We start from the raw sequence: 26,064 nt of genomic DNA, 5'->3' as shown, positions 1-26,064 counted from the left end.
TTCTGGCAAATTAGTTCGCAATGAGCCAAGCTGCCCAAACTGTTGCATAGACCCTGACTCTGCGTGCAATGAACGTAAGAGAAGTGACAATTTCACTTCACATGCCTTCTAACCTTTCTTTTAGCTAAATATGCATGTTCAAAAATATATACTTCTGTGTATTGATTTTAAGAAAGGCATTGATGTTTATGGTTAGGTACACATTGGAGCAACAACAGTCCTTTTTCACGAATACGCACCGCATCGATAATATGTAACGCAGGACACGCTAGATAAACTGGTAATATCAACCATGTGTAGTTATAACTAGTGATTATGATTGATTGATTGATTGTTTTTTATAAGTTTAACGCTAGCTGGCTTCTTACTGCATTCGCTTAACAGGCGGACTCCTCGTGAGGCAGGTGGTTAGAGCTTTGATCTAGTTAACCGTAAGGTTGCAAGATTGAATCCCTGAGCTGACAAGGTAAAAATCTGTCGTTCTGCCCCTGAACAAGGCAGTTAACCCACCGTTCCTAGGCAGTCAGTGAAAATAAGAATGTGTTCTTCACCTGTTATGGCTGCATCCCTTTGTTCTCAATTTCCACCTGAAGACATACCCAAATCTAACCGCCTATAGCTCAGCCCCAGAGGCAAGGATATGCATATTCTTGGTATCATTTGAATGGGAACATTCTGAAGTTTGTGGAAATGTTAATTGAATGTAGGAGAATAACACAGTAGATCTGGTGGAAGAAAAGAGAAAGAAAGAGCATACATTTTCTGTTTTTTATTGTTGTAGTATCATATTTCACATGTACTAGAATAGCCACAGTCAGATAGGATGCTGGAGATGATTTTGATGGATAACACAAGAGGGCAACTGTAGGTGTGCAAAGTTTCAGACTGATAACTTCAGGAATGGGTGAGCTACATGACATTTAGCATGAAGTCACCCAGGTGTCCCACACAAGTTGCCCAAATGTACCCAAGTGGCCGAATTGGTGAAATGACCTATAACTATATACAGCAGTGCAAATAACTATATACAACATATCAAAAAGCAATTCTAACACACACACACACACACACACACAAAACCACACATTTCATAGCAAAAAAAATAAAATAAAAAAAATAAACTTACCCGTCCAGAAGTACATCCTGTCCTTGCAGAAACAGCTCCTCAGTTCGTTTGAATCATAACACTCAAAGATTCCTCAAACAAAAAATTCTGTCTCACTTTCACTATAGACTTTGCTTTACCTGATTTACCTTTCCGAAATACAGCTGCGCGTAAAAAGCCTTACAGCAACTCCTCTGATCATCAAGGCGAGAATGGAGTTCCCTGCGTGTGCGATTACAAACAGGGAATTGTGGTCCAACCCCAAACCATTACATACTGGCGTTTACCTCAGCTCATTGGCTATCTCCCCAGCTAGATTTCAAGAAGATCAGTAGTCATTGGGCAGAAATATAGTCAATCAATGAAGCGTCGCTAAAATTATTGGTGCGTAAGGTAGTCATTTTTCGTTGTTTTCAAATCAGCTCACTTCGATCAATACTCCCTGCAAAAAAAACAATGTTGTTTGGCTGTGTTGCAAACATCGAGGAATGCACTGAAACCAACCATGACTACATAAACAATTGTTTACAGGGGGGAATCACGTCGAATGCCCCGTAAAAAAAATGATAGAAATGGAATTCACGGCACAAACGGTTTACAAAATGTTTCGATTTAGGCTATAAAAATTGATTTTATCAAAGAAAATGGCACTTCATTTGATCACTGGGACCCTCGGGAAGAGAAATAAGAGCAGGATATCAGAATGTAAGTCATAATTTTACCTTCAGATGTGAATGTGAAAAAACTGTCATGGCGGAAAATGTTTCTGTTGTTGATTGCTCTTCTCAAACAAAAGCATGGGATTTGTTCTCTGTAATAGCTATTTTAATTTGGAAAACGTAGTTTGATTACCAAGATTCTAATCTTTTGAAGGATGTAAGACACTTGCATTTTCAAGAATGTTTAATGTTACGAAGTTGTATTTTTAGTTGTCACTCTGCCATAACAGGTTCACCTCTTACAGCTATCCCCCTACTTTATTCAATTTGCGCCTGAAGACATACCTAAATCGAACGGTCTGTAGCTCAGGCCGAGGACCAAGTATATGCATATTCTTGGTTTCATTTGAAAGAAAACACTATGAAGTTTGGTGTAAATGTGAATTGAATGTAGGAGAATATTACACAATAGATCTGGTTTAGATAATACAATGAAAAAAAACGTTTTTTCATTTTTATTGTTGTATCATCATCTTTAACATAATCACTAGTTAAACTAGTAATAATCAACTATGTGTAGTTATCTAGCTTGTCCTGCGTTGCATATAATCAATGTGGTGCATGTTATCATCGAATCACAGCCTACTTCGCCAAACGGGTGATGATTTAACAAGCGCATTTGCAAAAAAAGCACTGTTGCACCAATGTGTACACAAGTATAGATTTTTAAACCTGCATATTTAGTTAATATTGCCTGCTAACATGAATTTATTTTAACTAGGGAAATTGTGTCACTTCTCTTGCGTTCTGTGCAAGCAGAGTCGGGGTATATGCAGCAGTTTGGGCTGCCTGGATCGTTGCGAACTGTACGAAGACCATTTCTTGCTAACAAAGACCGCAATTAATTTGCCAGAATTTTACATAATTATGACATAACATTTAAGGTTGGGTAAAGTAACAGCAATATTTAGACTTCGGGATGCCACCCTTTCGATAAAAATATGGAATGGTTCCGTATTTCACTGAAAGAATAAACGTTTTGGTTTTTGAAATTATCATTTCTGGATTTGACCATATTAATGACCTACGGCTCATATTTCTGTGTTTATTATTATTACTATAATTAAGTCTATGAATTGATATTTGATAGAGCAGTCTGAGCGATGGTAGGCAGCAGCAGACTCGGGGCATTCATTCAAACAGCACTTTCCTGCGTTTGCCATCAGCTCATCGCTGTGCTTCAAGCATTGCGCTGTTTATGACTTCAAGCCTATCAACTCCCGAAATTAGGCTGGCAATGCTATAGTGCCTATAAGAACATCCAATAGACAAAGGTATATGAAATACAAATGGGGCAGCCAAATGTGCGCCGCCCCGTGGGTCTCCCAGTCACGGCCGGCTGTGAAAGAACCAGGACTCAAACTCAGAATCTCTAGTGGCACAGCGATGCAGTGCCTTAGACCACTAACACTCAGGAGGCACTATCATTTGTTTTTCAACAGGACAATGACCCAAAACACACTTCCAGGCGTGTAAGGGCTATTTGACTAAGAAGGAGAGTGATGGAGTTCTGCATGAGATGGCCTGTCCTCCACAACCACCCGACCTCAACCCAATTGAAATTGTTTGGAATGAGTTGGACCGCAGACTGAAGGAAAAGCAGCCAACAAGTGCTCAGCATATGTGGAAACTCCTTCAAGAGTGTTGGAAAAGCATTCCAGGTGAAGCTGGTTCAGAGAATGCCAAGAGTGTGCATAGTGTCATCAAGGCAAAGGGTGGCTACTTTAAAGAATCTAAAATAAAATATATTTCGATTTGTTTAACACTTTTTTGGTTTCTACATGATTCCATGTGTTATTTCATAGTTTTGATATCGTCACTATTATTCTACAATGTAGAAAATAGTCAAAATAAAGAAAAACCCTTGAATGAGTAGGTGTTCAATCTTTTGACTGGTACTGTATGTCCATCTCATTAAACTCAAGTCTTAGAAGAGGTAGATCTGTCCTATGCGTCCTGTTCTTAAGTTTAATTTATTTTACTTCAGTTTTGCACACCAGCTTTAAATAGCGGAAAATACAATATTTGGGGTTATGGAAAAAATGTCACAGCGGTTTAGATTGTACAATGACACTAAAATAGCTTGTTTTGTCTCATAATCAGAAATTAGGCAGACTACTAGAATTTTAGTAAATGGCGGTTCTGCATAGCGCATATTTAAGATGCTTTTAGGAAACCAGGCTCAGGGCTTTTTGCTACTCAGTCGTCAGCCAGCAGAGCTCTTGATTTCATGCTCCAGAGAGGACACGTTACAACCTTATTAAAAATTGATATAATTCATTTTTCCCTCATCAATCTACACACAATACCCGATAATGACAAAAGCAAAAAAATAGGTTGTTAGAAATGTTTGCAAATGTTTTAAAAATAAAAACAGAAATACCTTATTTAAATAAGTATTCAAAACCTTTGCTATGAGACTTGAAATTGAGCTCAGGTGCATCCTGTTTCCATTGATCCCCCTTGAGATGTTTCTACAGCTTGATTGGAGTCCACCTGTGGTCAATTCAATTGATTGGGCATGATTTGGAAAGGCACACACCTGTCTATATAAGGTCCCACGGTTGACAGTGCATGTCAGAGCAAAAACCAAGCCATGAGGTCAAAGGAATTTTCTGTAGAGCTCTGGGATAGGATTGTGTCGAGGCACAGATCTGGGGACATTTCTGCAGCATTGAAGGTCCCCAAGAACACAGTGGCCTCCATTAATCTTAAATGGAAGAAGTTTGGAACCACCAAGACTCTTCCAAGAGCTGTCTGGCCAGCCAAACTGAGCAATCAGGGGAGAAGGGCCATGGTCAGGGAGGTGACCAAGAACCCGATAGTCACTCTGACAGAGCTCCAGAGCGTCCTCTGGGGAGAATCTTCCAGAAGGACAACCATCTCTCCACCAATCAGGCCTTTATGGTAGTGGCCAGACGGAAGCCACTCCTCAGTAAAAGGCACAACAGCCCACTTGGATTTTGCCAAAAGGCACCTAAAGACTCTCAGACCATGAGACAAGATTATTTGGTCTGATGTTACCAAGATTTAACTATTTGGCCTGAATACCAAGCATCATGTCTGGAGGAAACCTGGCAGCATCCCTACGGTGAAGCATGGTGGTGACAGCGTCATGCGATGGGGATATTTTTCAGCAGCAGGGACTGGGAGACTACTCAGGATCAAGGAAGGCAAAGATGAACGGCGCAAAGTACTGAGAGTTCCTTGATGAAAACCTGCACTCAGCACCTCAGACTGGGGTGAAGGTTCACCTTTCAACAGGCCAAGACAATGCAGGAGTGGCTTCGGGACAAGTCTCAATGTCCTTGAATGGCCCACCCACAGCCCGGACTTGAACCGGATCTAAAATCTCTGGAGACCTGAAAATAGCTGTGCAGCAATGCTCCCCATCCAACCTGACAGAGCTTGAGAGGATCTGCAGAGAAGAATTGGAGAAACTCCCCAAATACAGGTGTACCAAGCTTGTAGTGTCATACCTAAGACTTTAATAACTACCTGAATACATATGTAAATGATTTTTAAAATACATTTGCAAAAAGTTGTAAAACTGTTTTAACTTTTAATGTGGGTGTGTAGACTGGAGAAAGCCTTATTCTAAAATGTATTAAATCGGTTAACGTAACAACGTGGAAAAAGTCTAGGGGTATGAATACTTTCCGAATGCACTGTAAATCGGATGCATCACAGATATTGACTGTACGTTTATCCGTGTATGCAAACCTGAGTAGATTACCTTAAACAATTGTTAGACATCTTGGAAACATTCTCCAGTTATTATACCTCTGAGGTGACTCTTCGTTTGGTAATTAAACGGTTTCAGTCATGAATACACCCCTGGGCTGGGTTTCCCAAAAGCATCGTAGTACTAAAATCGTCTCTAGTTTCGATGGATGATCTTAGTACAACGATACTTTTAGGAAACCCAGCCAATGTCTCTCAGTTTCGCAATGCGTTTCCCCAAAGTATCGGGATGTTGCGCCTCTGTTTGAAAACTGACAAGTGTGTGGGCGGCACTTGTACTTGCATGCAGTTCATACTGAGACTGGCTGTGTCACAGTGAATCACTGAAGAAAATAGAAAATAAAATCCCCTTTTATTACTTGAAATTCCTTAATAAAAAATGTATTGAAAACAGCCTCACTTGCTAATGCTAACCACCTGCTGTACAAGTTCTCTTTGTAGCAAGTGAAGAGGACTAAACTAGTTCTGGTCAGCTAATTTATCTAGCTAACGGATAAGCGATTGACAGCAGCTGTGCGTTTACTTACGTGAATGTTGCCCAACAGTTATCGTTTTGAATATAGTGGTTGTCGCTGTTCCGAATGACAATACTTTTGCAGCAATCAAGACCGCTAAGGTTACAGTCCGCGTGCTTCACCATTCATTTCGGCTCCTTCGTGTCACATTCATTAAAAGCGATTGTGAAATGTAATAGTCAACTAACTGACAAGGCAATGCCGCAATAGACCGATCATTGGAAGACTCGAACTGCTCGTGCAACGAGAACCGGACGTGACGACTGTTCAAAGGAGGAGAGGACGGTTTTAAGTGGAAATGTCATTGCAAACTTCATTGGAAAACTGTTGTGGAGGGAGAAGGAAGGGTGCGATATGTGTAGCTACAGAGCAGTCTGAGGAGTGGAAACGTATGTGTAATGACTGGCTCGTGCAGTGTTACTCACTATTTTGTTGTAAGGGAGCCACTTTGGGTTGAGAGAATCATTCAGAGGGTTGCACATATCTTTAATTTGTTGTACTTTTTCTTTCAATAACAATTGAGAGCAAATATCAAGCACATGCAATTGATTTGACCTACAGCAAATCACAAATATATACATACACACATCAAATAGGCTACATCACATGTAATAGTTTGTCGGGGGGCTAGGGTCAGTCTGTTATATCGAGTATTTCTCCCATCTTATCCGGTGTCCTGTGTGAATTTAAGTATTCTCTCCCTCCCCTCTCCGAGGACCTGAGCCCTGGGACCATGCCTCAGGACTACCTGGCCACACCTGCTGTCTCTAACTCTGAATGCTCGGCAATGAAAAGCCAACTGACATTTACTCCTAAGATGCTGACCTGTTGCACCCTCTACAACCACTGTGGTTATTTGACCCTGCTGGTCATCTATGAACGTTTGAACATCTTGGCCATGTACTGTTATAATCTCCACCCGGCACAGCCAGAAGAGGACTGGCCACACCTAGGCTGGTTTTCTGTACAGCACTTTGACAGATGTAAAAGGGCTTTATAAATGAGATTTGATTGATATTAAGGGTTACCTCAGTAGTTGGGTGAGTGAAAATGCCCCTTCTGCTCCTTGACTGAGTTCATTCTAAATGTATAGTCTGTTTCTATCCTTGTGAGGCGATTCAGGTGTGGATTGGTCAGTCTGTTTCTCTGTTTTTGTTTCACAATGTTCATTGTTCAAAATGTTGCTTCACATGAATAAGTGCTGACAAAAAATGGTCTCCTTTGGTACACACTGCTTCAGAAATGGATACACTGTATCTGACACAGGACTCAATAAATGGGTAACACCTTAGTTCACCTTGCAATGTGTAATTTTCCTGCAGCTCCACTATCTCACTCTCTATTCCAGCACGGGAGTAGAGAGAGAAATCTCTCCAAATATCTGCCACAAGACAACCATCTCACCTCATTGTGAAATATCAAGTCTGGTATTCTTCCACCAACTGGTGGAATTGTCTGTGATTCAGTGCCCTCGCAATAATAATGTTCACCACGCGCACCACTTGCTGCATCACATTCTGTAAATCACAGTCTTTGAGTTTAGCCACAAGTGCTTCCTGATGAATGATACAATGAAACGTAGCAAATTGGGGAATATCCTCTTTCTCATCAGGTCAGGCCTATGAGTCCTTTCTCCTTCCCTCGCATGTTTGGGTGCCGTCAGTGCACACAGATGCCAGATTTGACCAGTCATTATTATTATTATCAGCAAAAAATGTAACAAGGGCTTTCATAATATCCTCTCCTCATGTTTGTCCCTGAACTGGCAGTAAACAAACATACAAGTTCCTCTATGAACAACTCGTTTTGAGGGAATCGGACCCAAATACATAATTGCGCAATGTAACTTATATCAGTGCTTTCGTCAAGCGCAATACTTAAACACCGCGCCAAGGGTATGTCAGTAATCAGTTGCTTACTGATGTCCTCACCAACATTTTTTATGCGTCTTGTTATGGTCGAGTCTGAGTTGCAGTACCTTAGTTTGCTTTAAAAAATAGCTTCCTTGTTTGTGAAATCAGCATACAATATTTTGTCTGAGGCCAAACAACTTTATTTTACAATCTCCGCGTCTGTGAAGGCCTTCTTGTTTCTCACATGTATCCAAGCAATCTCATATGTTGCCTCTGCAACAGTGCTAGATCTGTCTGGCATTTGTTGTTGTCCTTTTGAGTTGAGCTATGTTGTTGTTTCTGTGGTTGCTTTGTGGTGGATATGTTTCGTCAAAGTAGGCAGGGTGTGACTGGAAATGTAGTCCCATCATGCAGTACAACAAAAATACTTGTCCGTCCATTTCTCTTGGAACTTTCTGTGTTCTTGAATCGACCGTATTCTTCTCTTAGCCACCAGAACCATGTTAGCTACGTTATCTAGCTGCATTTCCCCATCGCAATCTTTGTGATTTTCCTGGTTCTCCAGTGGTTGTTAGTTCACAGCTGTTACGTTGTTCTCCAGCTCTTCTCCCTCATTTTCATTGTCAATAGATTTCCGTTTCTTTTTACAATAAATCGATCCATGACGACAAGACTGCAAAATTAGCTAGTAGCAAACCGATATGTGTCGGTCGCTGTAGCTGAGCATGTCACGTTCTGACCTTAGTTCTTGTATTATGTATTTGTTTTAGTATGGTCAGGGCGTGAGTTGGGTTGGTTGTCTATGTTCCTTTTTCTATGTTTTGGGATTTCTGTGTTTGGCCTGGTATGGCTCTCAATCAGAGGTAGCTGTTTATCGTTGTCCCTGATTGAGAACCATATTTAGGTAGCCTGGTTTCACTTTTGAGTTGTGGGTGATTATTTTCCTGTTTAGTGTTTTTTTTGTCATTCACCTTACGGGACTTTTCGTTGGTCGTTTATTGTTTTGTTCAAGTGTTCTATTACTTAATTAAAAGATATGAACACTTACCACGCTGCGCTTTGGTCCTCACTTTCTCCATACGACGACCGTTACAGAGCAGTTGCGTTCTATTTCGGCAAATGTTCTATTTAGGCCTTTCTGTTCAACAGCTGCGCTATACTGCCATCTATCTCCCAGTCAGGGAACAATAGATATATCCAATTAAGTAATTCAGGCCTGCATTAAACACATTGAATTGAAATTGTATTACGAATGGAAAACAGGAAAATCCCAGCGAGCCAAGAATTAAGGGAAAGTGTACCACTGAGCTTGTGTGTAGTCCAGGGGACGGAATGGAACAGTGCAGAGAGTCAACATTTTGCTAGCCTGATCCTAGATCTGTTTATGCAATTTTGCCAAGTCCTACTGTATGATTGTTGTCATGCCATGTTAACACATTATCTATCTGGCACAAATAGATCAAAGACCGCACTTACAATTGGCTGATTGACAGAACAGAAAATGTTAAACTTCGATGTACTTGTTGGCTTTGTTACAGGAAAAATAGGTGGTTTGTTTGTGTAGCACCTCAACGTAAGGGCAAATGGTTATTTCATCGTAAGAGACCTAAATTGTTTTATATTGTGGCACTCTATACCTCATCATTTATCATAAATAACAATATACATCATCATTTTTCATAAGGAACAATATACTTCATAGCACCATCACACACTCATACTACACAAGTGGCCAAAGCACAATAACACACTGTCTGATATGCAATCGACCTCGCTTCCATGCACGGCTTCACAAAATATCAACTTCACATTGGGGGAGAAAGTACTTCTGGGAATCCTATGGGAGCAACATCATGTCCCACACATCCACCCTAATTCCACCGCAACACACAATATAACCCCTACTACACTATAAAACACTGTCCTGAATCCTGAATGATATGTCAAACTGAATATTTACCTTTATTTAACTAGGCAAGTCAGTTAAGAACAAATTCTTACTTTCAATGACAGCCTAGGAACAGTGGGTTAACTGCCTTGTTCAGGGGCAGAACGACAGATTTTGTACCTTGTCAGCTCGGGATTTGATCTTGCAACCTTTCGGTTACTAGTCCAATGCGCTAACCACTAGACTACACTGCCGCCCCAAATGGTTTACCCAGGAGACAACCAACACCTCTGTGATACCAGCACACCATTATGACTCTCTATCAGCACACCGTTGGATGTCATGACAACACACCATTATGACTCTCTATCAGCACACCGTTGGATGTCATGACAACACACCATTATGACTCTCTATCAGCACACCGTTGGATGTCATGACAACACACCATTATGACTCTCTATCAGCACACCGTTGGATGGCATGACAACCATTATGACTCTCTAACTCACATCAACACCAACCTTCCCCCACACGTTTGAGTAAGTTTCTTTTCAATTTTTTAAAATGTATTTATCCGTTATTTTACCAGGTAAGTTGACTGAGAACATGTTCTCATTTGCAGCAACGACCTGGGGAATAGTTACAGGGGAGAGAAGGGGGTTTAATGAGCCAATTGTAAACTGGGGATTATTAGGTGACCATGATGGTTTGAGGGCCAGATTGGGAATTTAGTCAGGACACCGGGGTTAACACCCCTACTCTTACGACAAGTGCCATGGGATCTTTAATGACCTCAGAGAGTCAGGACACCCGTTTAACGTCCCATCCGAAAGACGGCACCCTACACAGGGCAGTTGGGATATTTTTAGACCAGAGGAAAGAGTGCCTCCTACTGCCCCTCCAACACCACTTCCAGCAGCATCTGGTCTCCCATCCAGGAACGACCAAAATATCCTCCTGTGTGCTACCTATATCATCCCCCTACTAGAATCCCCATACTTTAATGAAGACAGCTTCTCCATCCTGGAGGGGGAATTAATCATTTCCAGGCCCAGGGATATGTTCTAGTCTGTGGCGACCTAAATGCCAGAACTGGACAAGAACCTGACACCCTCAGCACACAGGGGGACAAACACCTACCTGGAGGTGACAGCATTCCCTCCCCCATATGCACAACTACAACAACATAACCAAAAAAAAACAAGTCACAACACCTGCAGCTCTGTCGCACGCTGGGCATGTACATAGTCAATGCTAGGCTTTGAGGGGACTCCTACAGTAGGTACACCTATAGCTCATCTCTTGGCAGTAGTACTGTAGACTACTTTATCATTGACCTCAACCCAGAGTCTCTCAGAGTCTTCACAGTCAGCCCTTTGACACCCCTATGAGATCACAGCAAAATCACAGTATACTTGAACAGAGCAATACTGAATAATGAGGCATCAAAGTCAAAGGAAATGAATAATAGAAATAAACTCAGCAAAAAAAGAAACGTCATCTCACTGTCAACTGCGTTTATTTTCAGCAAACTTAACGTGTAAATATTTGTATGAACATAATAAGATTCAACAACAGACAAACTGAACAGGTTCCACAGACATGTGACTAACAGAAATGGAATAATGTGTCCCTGAACAATGGGGTGGGTTCAAAATCAAAAGTAACAGTCAGTAACTGGAGTGGCCACCAGCTGCATTAAGTACTGCAGTGCATCTCCTCCTCATGGACTACACCAGATTTGCCAGTTCTTGCTGTGAGATGTTACCCCACTCTTCCACCAAGGCCCCTGCCATTTCTTGGCGGAATGGCCCCAGCCCTCACCCTCCGATCCAACCGGTCCCATGAGATTGAGATCTGGGCTCTTCGCTGGCCATGGCAAAACACTGACATTCCTGTCTTGCAGGAAATCACGCACAGATTGAGCAGTATGGGTGGTGGCATTGTCATGCTGGAGGGTCATGTCAGGATGAGGGAGGAGGATGTCTTCCCAGTAACGCACAGCATTGAGATTGCCTACAATGAAAACAAGCTCAGTCCGATAATGCTGTGACACACCGCCCCAGACCATGACGGACCCTCCACCTCGATCCCGCTCCAGAGTACAGGCCTCGGTGTAACGCTCATTCCTTGGTCGATAAACGTGAATCTGACCATCACCCCTGGTGAGACAAAACCGCACCTTGTCAGTGAAGAGCACTTTTTGCCAGTCCTGTCTGGTCCAGCGACGGTGGGTTTGTGCCCATAGGCGACGTTGTTGCCGGAGATGTCTGGTGAGGACCTGCCTTATAACAGGCCTACAAGCCCTCAGTCCAGCCTCTCTCAGCCTATTGCGGACAGTCTGAGCACTGATGGAGGGATTGTGCGTTCCTGGTGTAACTCGGGCAGTTGTTGCCATCCTGTACCTGTCCCGCAGGTGTGATGTTCGGATGTACCGATCCTGTGCAGGTGTTGTTACACATGGTCTGCCACCGCGAGGACGATCAGCTGTCCGTCCTGTCTCCCTGTAGCGCTGTCTTAGACATCTCACAGTACGGACATTGCAGTCATCATGCCTCCTTGCAGCATGCCTAAGGCACGTTCATGCAGAAGAGCGGGGACCCTGGGCATCTTTCTTTGGTGTTTTTCTTTCTTCTTTTTTTTCTTTTTTAAAAATTGTACCCCCTTTTTCTCCCCAATTTCGTGGTTTCCAATTGTTAGTAGCTACTATCTTGTCTCATCGCTACAACTCCCGTACTCGGGAGAGACAAACGTTGAAATTCATGCCTCCTCCGATACACAACCCAACCAAGCCGCACTGCTTCTTAACACAGCGCGCATCCAACCCGGAAGCCAGCCGCACATTGGGCAACCTTGGGCGCTCTTGCGCCCGGCCCGCCACAGGAGTCGCTGGTATATATACAACCTGTATTTCAACCTGTAATTTAAATGGATTTTTATTTGGATTTCATGTAATGGACATACACAACATAATCCCCCAAAATATATATAAAAAAAATATTGTAAAAAAATATTTAAAAAAATAAAATAACGGAAAAGTGGTGCGTACATCCAGCTGAAGTCAGAAGTTTACACAATGTAAGGGTTGCGGAACTGGTGGCAGTGAAGTCAGACGCAGGAGAGCAGTTTAATTTCAAAACCAACGGTAATAAAAAAATAATCTACATGGGTACAAAACCCGACGCGCACCAGCAACATAGTGCACAAGCACTTACAAACAAACCATTCCACACAAGGACATGGGGGGAACAGAGGGTTAAATACACAACACTTAAAGAGGGAAATGGAAACCAGGTGTGTAGGAAAGCAAGACAAAACAAATGGAAAATGAAAAGTTCATCGACGACGCCTGGAAGACCGGTGACGCCGATCGCCAAACACCGCCCGAACAAGGAGAGGAAACAACTTCGGTGGAAGTCGTGACACACAAACCTTAGCCAAATATATTACAACTCAGTTTTTCACAGTTCCTGGCATTTAAAAATGCCCTTTCTTAGGTCAGGTAGGATCACCACTTTATTTTAAGAATGTGAAATGTCAGGAAAAATAGTAGAGGGAATGATTTATTTGAGCTTTTATTTCTTTCATCACATTCCCAGTGGGTCAGAAGTTTACATACACTCAATTAGTATTTGATAGCATTGCATTTCATCCTGACAGAGCTGGTGTAACTGAGTCAGGTTTGTAGGCCTCCTTGCTCGCACACACTTTTTCAGTTCTGCCCACAAATGTTCTATAGGATTGGGGTCAGGGCTTTGTAATGGCCACTCCAATACCTTGACCTTGTTGTCCTTAAGCCATTTTGCCACAACTTTGGAAGTATGCTTGGAGTCATTGCCCATTTGGAAGACCCATTTTCGACCAAGCATTAACTTCCTGATTGATGTCTTGAGATGTTGCTTCAATATATCCCCATAATTTTTCTTCCTCATAGTGCTATCTATTTTGTGAAGTGCACCAGTCCCTCCTGCAGCAAAGCACCCCCACAACATGATGCTGCCACCCCCGTGCTTCACGGTTGGGATGGTGTTGTTCGGCTTGCAAGCTAGCCCCCTATTCCCTCCAAACATAACGATGGTCATTATGGCCAAACAGTTCTATTTTTGTTTCATCAGACCAGAGGACATTTCTCCAAAAAGTACGATCTTTGTCCCCATGTGCAGTTGCAAACCGTAGTCTAGCTTTTTATGGCGGTTTTGGAGCAGTGGCTTCTTCCTTGCTGAGCATCCTTTCAAGTTATTTCGATATGGGACGAATTTTACTGTGAATATAGATACTGTTTCCTCCAGCATCGTCACAAGGTCCTTTGCTGTTGTTAAGGGATTGATTTGCACTTTTCGCACCAAAGTATGTTCATCTCTAGGAGACAGTACGCGTGTCTTTCCTGAACGGTATGACGGCCGCGTTGTCCCATGGTGTGTATACTTGTGTTCTATTGTTTGTACAGATGAACGTGGTACATTCAGGCGTTTAGAAATTTCTCCCAAGGATGAACCAGATTTGTGGAAGTCAACAATATTTTTTCTGAGGTCTTGGCTGATTTCTTTTGATTTTCCCATTATGTCAAGCAAAGAGGCACTGAGCTTGACCTCCAATTGACTCAAATGATGTCAATTAGCCTATCAGAATCTTCTCAAACCATGACATCATTTTCTGGAATTTTCCAAGCTGTTTAAAGGCACAGTCAACTTAGTGTATGTAAACTTCTGGCCCACTGGAATTGTGATACAGTGAATTATAAGTGAAATAATCTGTCTGTAAACAATTGTTGGGAAAATTACTTGTGTCATGCACAAAGTAGCTGTCCTAACCGACTTGCCAAAACTATAGATTGTTAACAAGAAATTTGTGGAGTGGTTTAAAAACGAGTTTTAATGACTCCAACTGAAGTGTATGTAAACTTCCGACTTCAACTGTATGTACAATACATAAGTAGAAAAATCCCTGGATAAAACTAATTATAAAATGTACAAATTAACCGATCAGCAATCACAAAAATAATAAACAGTAAATGTTTTGTTTAAATGTGTGTGTGTGTGTGTGTGCATTGTGAGTGAGAGAGTTGGGCTATATGCAGGAGATTACTGAGTAGTTTGGTTCATCAGGCTGACCCCCAGTCTTCGCTTAAAGTTACTGAGGGATGATGAGGTTTTGGCAATGTGAAGATAAGAATTCCAGAGTATGCTACCTCTGTATCTGATAGAGGATTTACTATGTGAGGTGCAGCAGTGGGGAGGGTGAATGTGATCACAGTGTCTTGTGTTATATAGATGGATCTCAGAATGAGCCTGGAAGAATCCATTGAAGGGTTTAGGTAAACTGTCTGGGAGGTATGAGGATTGTAGATGATAGTGCATAATTGGTGTACAGTGATGTCATAAATAGACAAGACATTGAGTTTCTTAAACAAAGGTTCAGATGGAGCCAGGTATTTAGAGGAGGTAGCCAGTCTTGCAGAGTTATTTTGTATGATGAGTCATTTGTGTAGGTTGGGGGCATATGTACTGGCTCAGACAATATTACAGTAAATGAGATATGGGTCAATTAAGCTATAGTATAGAGTCAGGAAGCAAGGTTGATGAACCAAACCACTCAACTTTCTGATGATAACAACAGATTATCACTTTGCTGCAGACAAATATATATGTATCTGTGCCTTTTGTAATGTATTTTAAATTGTCAAATCAAATCAGACTGCTTTTATGAGTAATATATGTATATTTTTATGATTTGTCATGGTGAGCTAGTCGAACTGAAAGGATCCTTTCAATATCTGATATTGTTTTTAACAATGTGTTTAATAAAGATGAATGCATACTTGAATAAATTAAATGTAATCTCAACAAAAGAACAATCAAATAAGATGAATTGGTCTCCGACGTTATGATGCTGAGCAGGAAGTTGTAGCCTACTACTTATAGACTTATTCTCATTTAGACAAAGGTCCATCCTCTGCCCTCTCCTCCGTGACTCGGAAACTGATAGAGATGTCAATTGGTTAGTAGGTGAACGGAAGAGTCCTCCCCTCCTCGATAGCCACCTTTCATCGAAGATAGTCATGTGTATCATAACGGAGTCTTTCCCAGAAGAGTTTTGAAATCAGCCACACCCCCCCTTTGAATCCACTTTTTTTTAGTCTGTGGAGAAAAGCATGCACGTGTTTAAAAACAATATGCTACTTATCATTTTATCTATTAAATGTCTTGCGCAGCTGATTCCATTTGTTTATGTCATCCACCCCTCTATATGTCATTCACAAGTGGAGAAAGAATGTCTAAATTCCCTCTCCTCGATTACCTTTGACCTTTTTCAAAAGTAGGTGAGAGAGGACAGAGGAAATCACTGAAGCTGGAGACTTATACAGTTGAAGTCAGAAGCTGACATATGCTGTCGTGGAATACACTGTTTACATACGCTGTCTTGGAACTTCTAATCAATAATGAGGGGAGACAAGTATAAACACCATGGGACCACGCGGCCATCATACCGCTCAGGAAGGAGAAGCGTTCTGTCTCCTAGAGATGAACGTACTTTGGTGCGAAAAGTGCAAATCAATCACAGAACAACACCAAAGGATCTTGTGAAGATGCTGGAGGAAACAGCTACAAAAGTATCTATATCTACAGTAAAACAAGTCCTATATCGACATAACCTGAAAGGACGCTCAGCAAGGAAGAAACCACTGCTCCAAAACCACCATAAAAAAGCCAGACTACGGTTTGCAACTGCACATAGGGACAAAGATCGTACTTTTTGGAGAAATATCATCTGGTCTGATGAAACTGTTTGGCCATAATGACCATTGTTATGTTAGGAGGAAAAAGGGGGAGGCTTGCAAGCCGAAGAACACCATCCCAACCCTGAAGCACAGGGGTGGCAGCATCAGGTTGTGGGGTGCTTTGCTGCAGGAGGGACTGGTACACTTCACAAAATAGATGGCATAATGAGGTAGGAAAATTATGGGGATATATTGAAGCAACATCTCAAGACATCAGTTAAGTTAAAGCTTGGTCGAAAATGGGTCTTCCAAATGGACAATGACCCCAAGCATACTTCCAAAGTTGTGGCAAAATGGCTTAAGGACAACAAGGTCAAGATATTGGGAGAGGCCATCACAAAGCCCTGACCTCAATCCCACAGAAAATCTGAAAATCTGGCAGAACTGAAAAAGTGTGTGCGAGCAAGGAGGCCTACAAACCTGCCTCAGTTACACCAACTCTGTCCGGAGGAATGGGCCAAAATTCACCCAACTTATTGTGGGAAGCTTGTGGAAGACTACCCAAAACGTTTGACCCAAGTTAAACAATTTAAAGACAATGCTACCAAATACTAATTGAGTGTATGTAAACTTCTGACCCACTGGAAATGTGATGAAAGAAATAAAAGCTGAAATAAATCACTCTACTGTTATTCTGACATTTCACATTCTTAAAATAAAGTGGTGATCCTAACTGACCTAAAACAGGGAATTGTTAATAGGATTAAATGTCAGGAATTGTGAAAAACTGAGTTTAAAAGGTATTTGGCTAAGTTGTATGTAAACTTCTGACTTCAACTGTTGCTGAGGTGTGGTTTATAAATCAGCCATTGGGCTTCCAACCTGCAACCCGTTTTATATGTATTAGTTTTGATCTGTATTGTATTTGATGACTTATTTTCTTTGGTGCAAATAAATTAAACCTAAAACATTCAAATACTTGTTTCTAGTATGGTCTTCTGTTGAGTTGCCAGGCAAAAAAATGAAGTGACAGGTGCACTCTGTCAGCCTCAACTATTTCACATCACAACCCACCCAGAAACCTCATGTTTTACACCAAGTGACCAGATCACAAAAAAGTGTTAACATCACACACTTATATTTTCACAAATCAAACTTTATAAATGGCTAGTTACATATAACTAACTATAGGTTACAGTTTCATACCGTACCACTGTATATCTTAACATGTTTACATACAACTACACAGTACAGTACCAGAGGACTGTTAGACAAATAGCTAGCGCCACCCTGTGGCTGTTGAAGCAGCCCTGTGTGGATCATGAAGGCATACAAGGTTTCTTCTTTCAGCACATTGACGACTACAGCTGGTCTCAATTCAATCTCTACCTACCCCTTCCCCTTGGCCCTAATATGGGCATGTTTGCCGATCTGAAGGGTCTAGATAGATATTAGCAGTGTAGAGGTGAAGCTTCCGCCATACAGATCTGCAAACATCAATGGTTAGGTCCATGGGCAGTAGGTGGAGGGAGGCCTTTGCTGAGGCATTCTGATGCTGCTGCAGGGCACTGTTGGCTATGTAGAACAGCTACTGTAAGCTGATGGCCTGTCACCATGGGCAGGCACCATAGACATACATATTAACTGTGGGCAGGCACCATAGACATACATATTAACCCTGGGCAGGCACCATAGACATACATATTAACTGTGGGCAGGCACCATAGACATACATATTAACCCTGGGCAGGCACCATAGACATGCATATTAACCCTGGGCAGGCACCATAGACATACATATTAACCCTGGGCAGGCACCATAGACATACATATTAACCCTGGGCAGGCACCATAGACATGCATATTAACCCTGGGCAGGCACCATAGACATGCATATTAACCCTGGGCGGGCACCATAGACATGCATATTAACCCTGGGCAGGCACCATAGACATACATATTAACCCTGGGCAGGCACCATAGACATACATATTAACCCTGGGCAGGCACCATAGACATGCATATTAACCCTGGGCAGGCACCATAGACATGCATATTAACCCTGGGCAGGCACCATAGACATACATATTAACCCTGGGCAGGCACCATAGACATACATATTAACCCTGGGCGGGCACCATAGACATGCATATTAACCCTGGGCAGGCACCATAGACATGCATATTAACCCTGGGCAGGCACCATAGACATGCAGATTAACCCTGGGCAGGCACCATAGACATACATATTAACCCTGGGCAGGCACCATAGACATACATATTAACCCTGGGCAGGCACCATAGACATACATATTAACCCTGGGCGGGCACCATAGACATGCATATTAACCCTGGGCGGGCACCATAGACATACATAGTAACCCTGGGGAGGCACCATAGACGTACATATGTGATACTGTGATACTGAATACAGTATCACAGGGCATACGGTATGCACATACCCATCTATTTACCCTGCTGAATTACTGAAATGGATCCTACAGAGGGAGGGCTGTTAATTTAATGTTCTACAGCAGGAGAGAATCCAGATGATGAAAACTGGAAGGATCATTATCGGCAACTTAACTTAATAAATATGAACACAACTATTAACAACAATGAAAGGAACATTAAGGTACGAATAAGAATCAAGACTCAGTGCAATTTTGGAGGAGGGTCAGAGAGAGAACAGTCCAATAACATAGCCTACAGACAGGTATCTTGGCATACCAAAGTGCCTCGGAGACACGGGTGAGAGTGCCACAGAATCATACATGGTTCATTCTTGAATTGTGGTGGCCTTTGCAACCATGAAAAACGGACAAATAGTTAGACAATAATAAAACAATTTGTATTTATTATGTACCCCCATTAGCTGCTGCCAAGGCAGCAAAATGAAGGCAGTTCATACAATTATAAAAACAGTACATTCAGACTGTGTGCCCTCAGGTACCCTACTCCACCACATATATACCGTACAAAATCCATGTGCACGTGACTATATAGTGCGTATGCTATCGTGTGTTTATGCTCCAATGTTTGTATTGATTCACAGTCCCCGATGTTCGATAAGGTGTTTAAAAGATTTTAATATATATATATTTTTTTGTATCTAATTTTACTGCTTGCATGAGTTACGAGATGTGGAATAGAGTTCCATGTTGTCATGGCTCTATTTAGTACTGTGCGCTTTCCATAGTCTGTTCTGGATTTGGGGACTGTGAAGAGACCTCTTGTGGCATATCTTGTGGGATATGCCTGGGTGTCCGAGCTGTGTCCCAGGAGTTCAAACAGACGGCTTGGTGCGTTCAACATGTCAATTCCTCTCATAAATACAAGAAGTGATGAAATCAATCTCTCCTCCATTATTACCAGGAGAGATTGACCTGTATATTATTAACATTAGCTCTCTGTGTACATTCAAGGGCCAGCCGCGCTGCCCTGTTCTGAACCAAATGCAATTTTCCAAAGTCCTTTTTTGTGGCACCTGACCACACGACTGAACAATCGTAGGCCTGTAGGACCTGCCTTGTTGACAGTGCTGTCAAGAAGGTAGAGCAGCGTCTTATCATAGACATACTTCGCCACCTCTTAGGTACTGTAATGCAAGTCCATTAAACAATGTATTAACAAAAAGTTTTGCAGTATAAAGTACTTAGGGCAAGCAATCACATTGGCTTGTCCAGGTAGTGATGTGTGAAGTTGTAGTGACGTTTTGGGGATTTAGAGCTAAATATTATTTGGAATGTTAGAATATGAAAAAGGTATTTAAGATATTGTTTAGATCAATGAAAACAAAGGCTATTAAAAATATATATATTTTTACTACTATATCTGTCCCTCAGTTTTATTTCCTTGGAGTTACCGCCTGAAAAACCACTCATTACAAAGATATACAAGGACCTCGACCATTCCCTCCAGTGGAAAACATCGGGGGAGACGTCTTTATTAAAGAAAATTGTTAGCTAATCACACTATTTTTTATTATGTCATACATTTGAGGATTCCATTGATAATGTGGTGTGTCTGAATCCAGTGTCACTTGGGGTTAGTCAATTTAAAAAGGGAAATAACATTATGAGCTCAATTATTAATCATATCCCTTTAGTCAACTATTTTATGGGTTAATGATCTTAGATTTAAGTATCGGTGGCCTCCAATTTAAGAAAATCCTCAATAAACAAAATTCTCATTGGTGTTACAACTCCTACTGGTGGCACAATGTTATCCTAATGGTCAATACATTTCAATAAATACAAATCTAGAAAGAATGTTGCTTTTAATTACACCATACCCAAATGCCACCGTAATTCAAGAACGACTCTGGTATAAAAAATATTGATTTGCTGATGTTGGTAAACCCAGCTCTCAACACAGGTCATCGGTACTTGGTCTCCTCCTTCCCTCTTGTCCTCCAATGATTTTTTTTTATTTGACCTTTATTTAACCAGGCAAGTCAGTTAAGAACAAATTCTTATTTTCAATGACGGCCTAGGAACAGGTTAACTGCCTTGTTCAGAACAACTTGGGCAGAACAACAGATTTGATGATGTCGGAGTCTCCATCTTAAACCTCATCTGGAAGAAGTCTGTCGTGTCTGAGTATGTCAAACCTGGGAGTGAGTGAGAAAGTGAGACTATTTCAGGTGGGTGGCTTGGCAACTCAAATACAGCAGTGCAACAAGCTAGCTCACGAAGAGATTATTTGTTATTTTACAACACAGTCAAATACAAAACACTAGAGCATCCTACAAACAGGCCGTGAAGGCCAGAGGGGAAGTCAAACACAATGGAATACTGAGAAGCACTGTGACCTCTGCCCCTGTGTGATGTCAGAGATGACCCAGGACAGTGTGTGCTTTGGGATGCCTTCAAACAACTAAATAGCAGCTCAAAGGTCTCCATGATCCCCCATAGACAACAAAATATACACATCAGGGAAATTCCAAATAGGACAACATCATTACTGAGAATTCAGAATCAGAAAACAGATAATACATATAGTAGATTCTAGAATGTTGATACTCAGAATTGAAAGAAACCAGTGATCTTTAGGCCTGGCTGCCTCAGAAGGTTGCACAGAGAACCACTGCGATGGCACTGCCAATCTTCAGTTATCATAGTACTGTACTTGACAGGCACACAGCACCGGTACCATGATAACTGAAAATGGACAGTTCATAGTCTGAGGTCTAACTCTGAGAGGATTGATGATCCCACTGTCCTCCTGACTGAGACACCTGATGAGAAACTACAAGGTATAAAATGTCAGCACACACACGTAGAAATATCAATCTAACTGAAAACGGACCGTTCATAGTCGGAAGTCTGGCAGGAGTGATGTACTCCTCCTGAATGAGTCGCCTCCTGACTGACTGGTATCAGGGGATACAATGTAAACACATGTAGAAACACACACCAACATTCATATAGTCCTCTCTGTAGCTCAGTTGGACCAGCAGTACGTGAAATGTATGCACGCGTTAGATAAAAGCATCTGCTAAATGGCATATATTATTATATATTATGTACAAATGTAAACACACACCAACTTACAGTATATGTAGAAACACACCAATATTCAAGTAGATATGTGGTCCTTCTGTGGCTCAGTTGGTAGAGCATGGCGCTTGTAACGCCAGGGTAGTGGGTTCGATTCCCGGGACCACCCATACGTAGAATGTATGCACACATGACTGTAAGTCGCTTTGGATAAAAGCGTCAGCTAAATGGCATATATTATTATTATTATATTATTATTATAGATATGTTAAACAGAAGGTTACAAGCTATTTACCATTATGGCTTGGTCTTAACTTATTAACATTAATATGAGGATATTAATTGGTTAGATTACATTTCAAAATTTTCTCGCAAGATAATTAAATTAAAAATTAAAACAAAATGTGCTCTAAATATGAGTTATTTTTCAATATTTTGTAAAACGGCATTGTTGGTTAAGGATTGTAAGTAAGCATATCACTGTAAGGTGAACCTGTTGTTTTCCGTGCATGTGACACTTTAATTAAAAAAAATAATAATAATAATTATATTTTTAAGTTCGTAGAAGAATCCAAAGTATTCACCCTAAATGTTTTGCACAAACCGACCACCAAATGATTCTACAAAAATGCGACCAAATGTTTATCGGAAATGACAGAAAATATATTTGTTTGCGTTCCACCTTCAAGTTAGTCCCTGTTTTTTTGTTATGCTTTCAGCAGTTCCTGCTACAGGAGAGAACTTTGGATCGGACATCCTGCCAAGCTGACTGTTAAAAAACAAATAAATAAACGTACGTGTATGGAGAGAGAGGTGGCCGTGCAGCGCTTTACATACATGTTCTTGGCCCAGGGTCATGTCCATGAGTGCCAGGCTCTGAATGGTTGAGTCGATACAGCCGACCTGAAAGACAGAGTAAAGTGGTGGGGTGTTAGTGTATCAGAAACAACAGCACAACACACAAATGTCACAAGGGGAGCGACTTGATGTCCTCTAAGTGAAAGGCACCGCATGTGGCATTGTGGTCAAGCAGATTAGACTGATCATTTAGTGTTATACTGGTATTCAAAATTCAACATTGACATAACCCAACTAGGAATACTTACAATATTAGTGCTAGTGACACAACAAGTACAGACAGACAGGGTTCCAGACAGACAGACAGGGTTTCCAGACAGACAGATAGGGTTTCCAGACAGACAGAGAGACAGACAGGTTTTCCAGACAGACAGACAGGGTTTCCAGACAGACAGAGAGACAGACAGGGTTTCCAGACAGACAGACAGGGTTTCCAGACAGACAGACAGGGTTTCCAGACAGACAGGGTTTCCAGACAGACAGACAGACAGGGTTTCCAGACAGACAGACAGACAGACAGACAGACAGGGTTTCCAGACAGACAGACAGACAGGGTTTCCAGACAGACAGACAGGGTTTCCAGACAGACAGACAGACAGGGTTTCCAGACAGACAGAGACTGTTTTAGGTTTTTAGTCTGGAAGACACAGAGGGTGGGTAGTCTGGAAGACACAGAGGGTGGGTAGTCTGGAAGACACAGAGGGTGGGTAGTCTGGAAGACACAGAGGGTGGGTAGTCTGGAAGACACAGAGGGTGGGTAGTCTGGAAGACACAGAGGGTGGGTAGTCTGGAAGACACAGAGGGTGGGTAGTCTGGAAGACACAGAGGGTGGGTAGTCTGGAAGACACAGAGGGTGGGTAGTCTGGAAGACACAGAGGGTGGGTAGTCTGGAAGACACAGAGGGTGGGTAGTCTGGAAGACACAGAGGGTAGTCTGGCTGTGTATATCACATGCCATGTCAGCATGCAGTGTCAGTGACTGTGGCCTTTATGCCTAAAATCTGGTCTTCAGCTTGAATATGATTCAATTACTTAACCACTTTATCTAAGAACTAAGGCAACATTGTCTCAAGTCATTCCGTGTTCCATGAGACTACTGGGATTCCAAACTCAGTTTTTTGTCAGAACCAAATATCTAGGAAAGGTCTGTCCTGATGAAAACGTAACAGAATCAGGACATAAGAGCTACATTGAAAATCATATTATAAAACACACAGTCTAGACCGAGCATTTACAATGGTCATTTTCAAACCGTAACATTGCATAAGGAGATCTTCTCTCATGACAAAGTATCCCTCTCCCACTTCAACCAGTCTACAAACCTCCTAATGGGAGACTAAGCAACTGCAGTCACGAGACTTGGAAACAGCTGCTTTAGGTTAGAACCTCAAGCCTCATCATTGAATCATATCAGATTTTCCACTAAAGCCATCAACATAGATAAATAACCCTGACATCTCCTTAGATACGTGTAAACAAACACTACACAATATCAGTTTTAGCGTGAGGTTTTTGAGGTCGCTCATTAAACATGGCCCTGTTCTCAACTGTCATTGGGTGAGGCCTGAGGGGAAATGCCTAGAATCCACAACTCCAATATGTTTTCAGTTGCAGCCATTCTAGCCTTTCAAATGATCAGACCCTGTGACCCAGGCATCGCACACTACAATGAGTGAGTGGAAAGACAGGGGGGAATGTTCTCAATTCAAGCCATTGACATTATATTTGGCATCTCCTGACCTGGCCGATATGAAATTGTAAAATTGAATTAGTTCACATTGGAAGCCATTAATTTGATAAATAATTAAGCCAAGAAATGAGGAAGCCAATGGAGTGGTATAATCCCATGCCCAAGAAGCGTAGTTGTCTCTGAACAACAAGGAATATATATATTTTTTAAAGTATTCCACTATGTTGGTCTGGAAGACTCATAGTGACTCATAAAAACAGAAGTGTATGTACAATTTAGTTTTTTGGTTTCACACATTCAGAATTATTATTATTTTTTTAAGTTTTTAAGTTTTCATCATGCATAGAAAAATCATCAGAAGCACAAGGAGACATATGACATAAGGTAACATATGGTCAATTACTGGATGGAACAAACTTACAATCGGTCTTCAACCAGACATACAACAAACATGCAGATACTGTCAAATAATTTCAAACCGAAAAGTTCAAGCTCGCATACTTCATATAATATTTAACAATTTGCTAAATCAACTGAATTGAGTCAACTTTCAACAGATAAATAACTCACAAAAATAGTCCACCACTACGTACATCAGCTGTCCTCACCGGGCGCTCCTAAATGCAGTGAAGGTAACATAGCTCCCGTTTACTACGACCACTAAGATAGCTGCCCGCCTGCTGCCAGTTCTACTCATTAGCCACTGAACAAACACACAGAGGCCTCAAAAATAAACCTTATATGCTTCAAATATTAACCCAGGAGACCCCAGTGACTCCTCTATCGCCTAGTCTTCTCCTTCCCTCCTCTCGGCCAATGAGCAGACTCTCTCCACGGGCCTAGTTTAGTAGAAAAGAGAACAACAATACTGGGCATTCAAAATGATTCATCAAATTCTCCTGGCTAACTGGACTCACATGCTCTTATGAAGGGGGTGACCAGTGGGAGTCAGGAGGAGTAAATTGGTGTCAGACTCAGTAGCTAATTTAATATTTTTTTTTTTTATAAAGTGCATTTTGACTCTTAAAAGAGGAGAGTTCTGCATCACATTCACATCGTTATCATATCACCATATAGATACAGTGACTTAACTTTCAATTCTACTTATAAAAATGCGAAATAGGCATTGGTCAGAAGCGGGGAAAACGAAGGAAATTCACATGAGCACCACAATGCCTACTCCAGCCATGCTCTACCAAGGTTTTCCACCACACAGCTTTCACCTACTACAGTAGTTGTGTTACTTCAAACAATGTGTAGGCAGGATTCAAACCTTCTCAAAAGCCTAATTCATACTCTTGGACAAGGTGCTCCCACAATAATGTGATTTGTGCCTCATTCAAGTATTGTAATCTTCACACGTACACCACACTAATCCCATTACACTACCTTTTCAAACTTTTTATTTTTTGAAAACAGTATTTGCTTTTATACTTACAAGATGCTTGATTGATTGAGCTGTTTTGTATTTT

General features: G+C 41.5%; 1 long non-coding RNA gene and 1 pseudogene across 1 annotated transcript; both read right to left on the bottom strand.

The window, feature by feature from the left end:
* LOC127906403 (tyrosine-protein kinase JAK2-like) overlaps positions 1 to 9,039 on the bottom strand; it is a 100,540-nt pseudogene extending 91,501 nt beyond the window's left edge.
* Positions 9,040 to 12,747: 3,708 nt separating this feature from the next.
* On the bottom strand, positions 12,748 to 25,434 carry LOC118391556 (uncharacterized). Its single transcript, XR_004827164.2, has 3 exons — positions 25,163 to 25,434; positions 22,843 to 22,948; positions 12,748 to 21,156 (listed from the first exon to the last, which is right to left on the bottom strand). It is a non-coding gene; the product is annotated as an uncharacterized LOC118391556 (long non-coding RNA).
* Positions 25,435 to 26,064: the final 630 nt, after the last annotated feature.

Source organism: Oncorhynchus keta, chromosome 12, assembly GCF_023373465.1.
Source record: "Oncorhynchus keta strain PuntledgeMale-10-30-2019 chromosome 12, Oket_V2, whole genome shotgun sequence".
Taxonomy (NCBI): domain Eukaryota; kingdom Metazoa; phylum Chordata; class Actinopteri; order Salmoniformes; family Salmonidae; genus Oncorhynchus; species Oncorhynchus keta.
The sequence above is the reverse complement of the archived record's forward strand: the minus strand, read 5'-3'. Positions and strand labels throughout refer to the sequence as shown.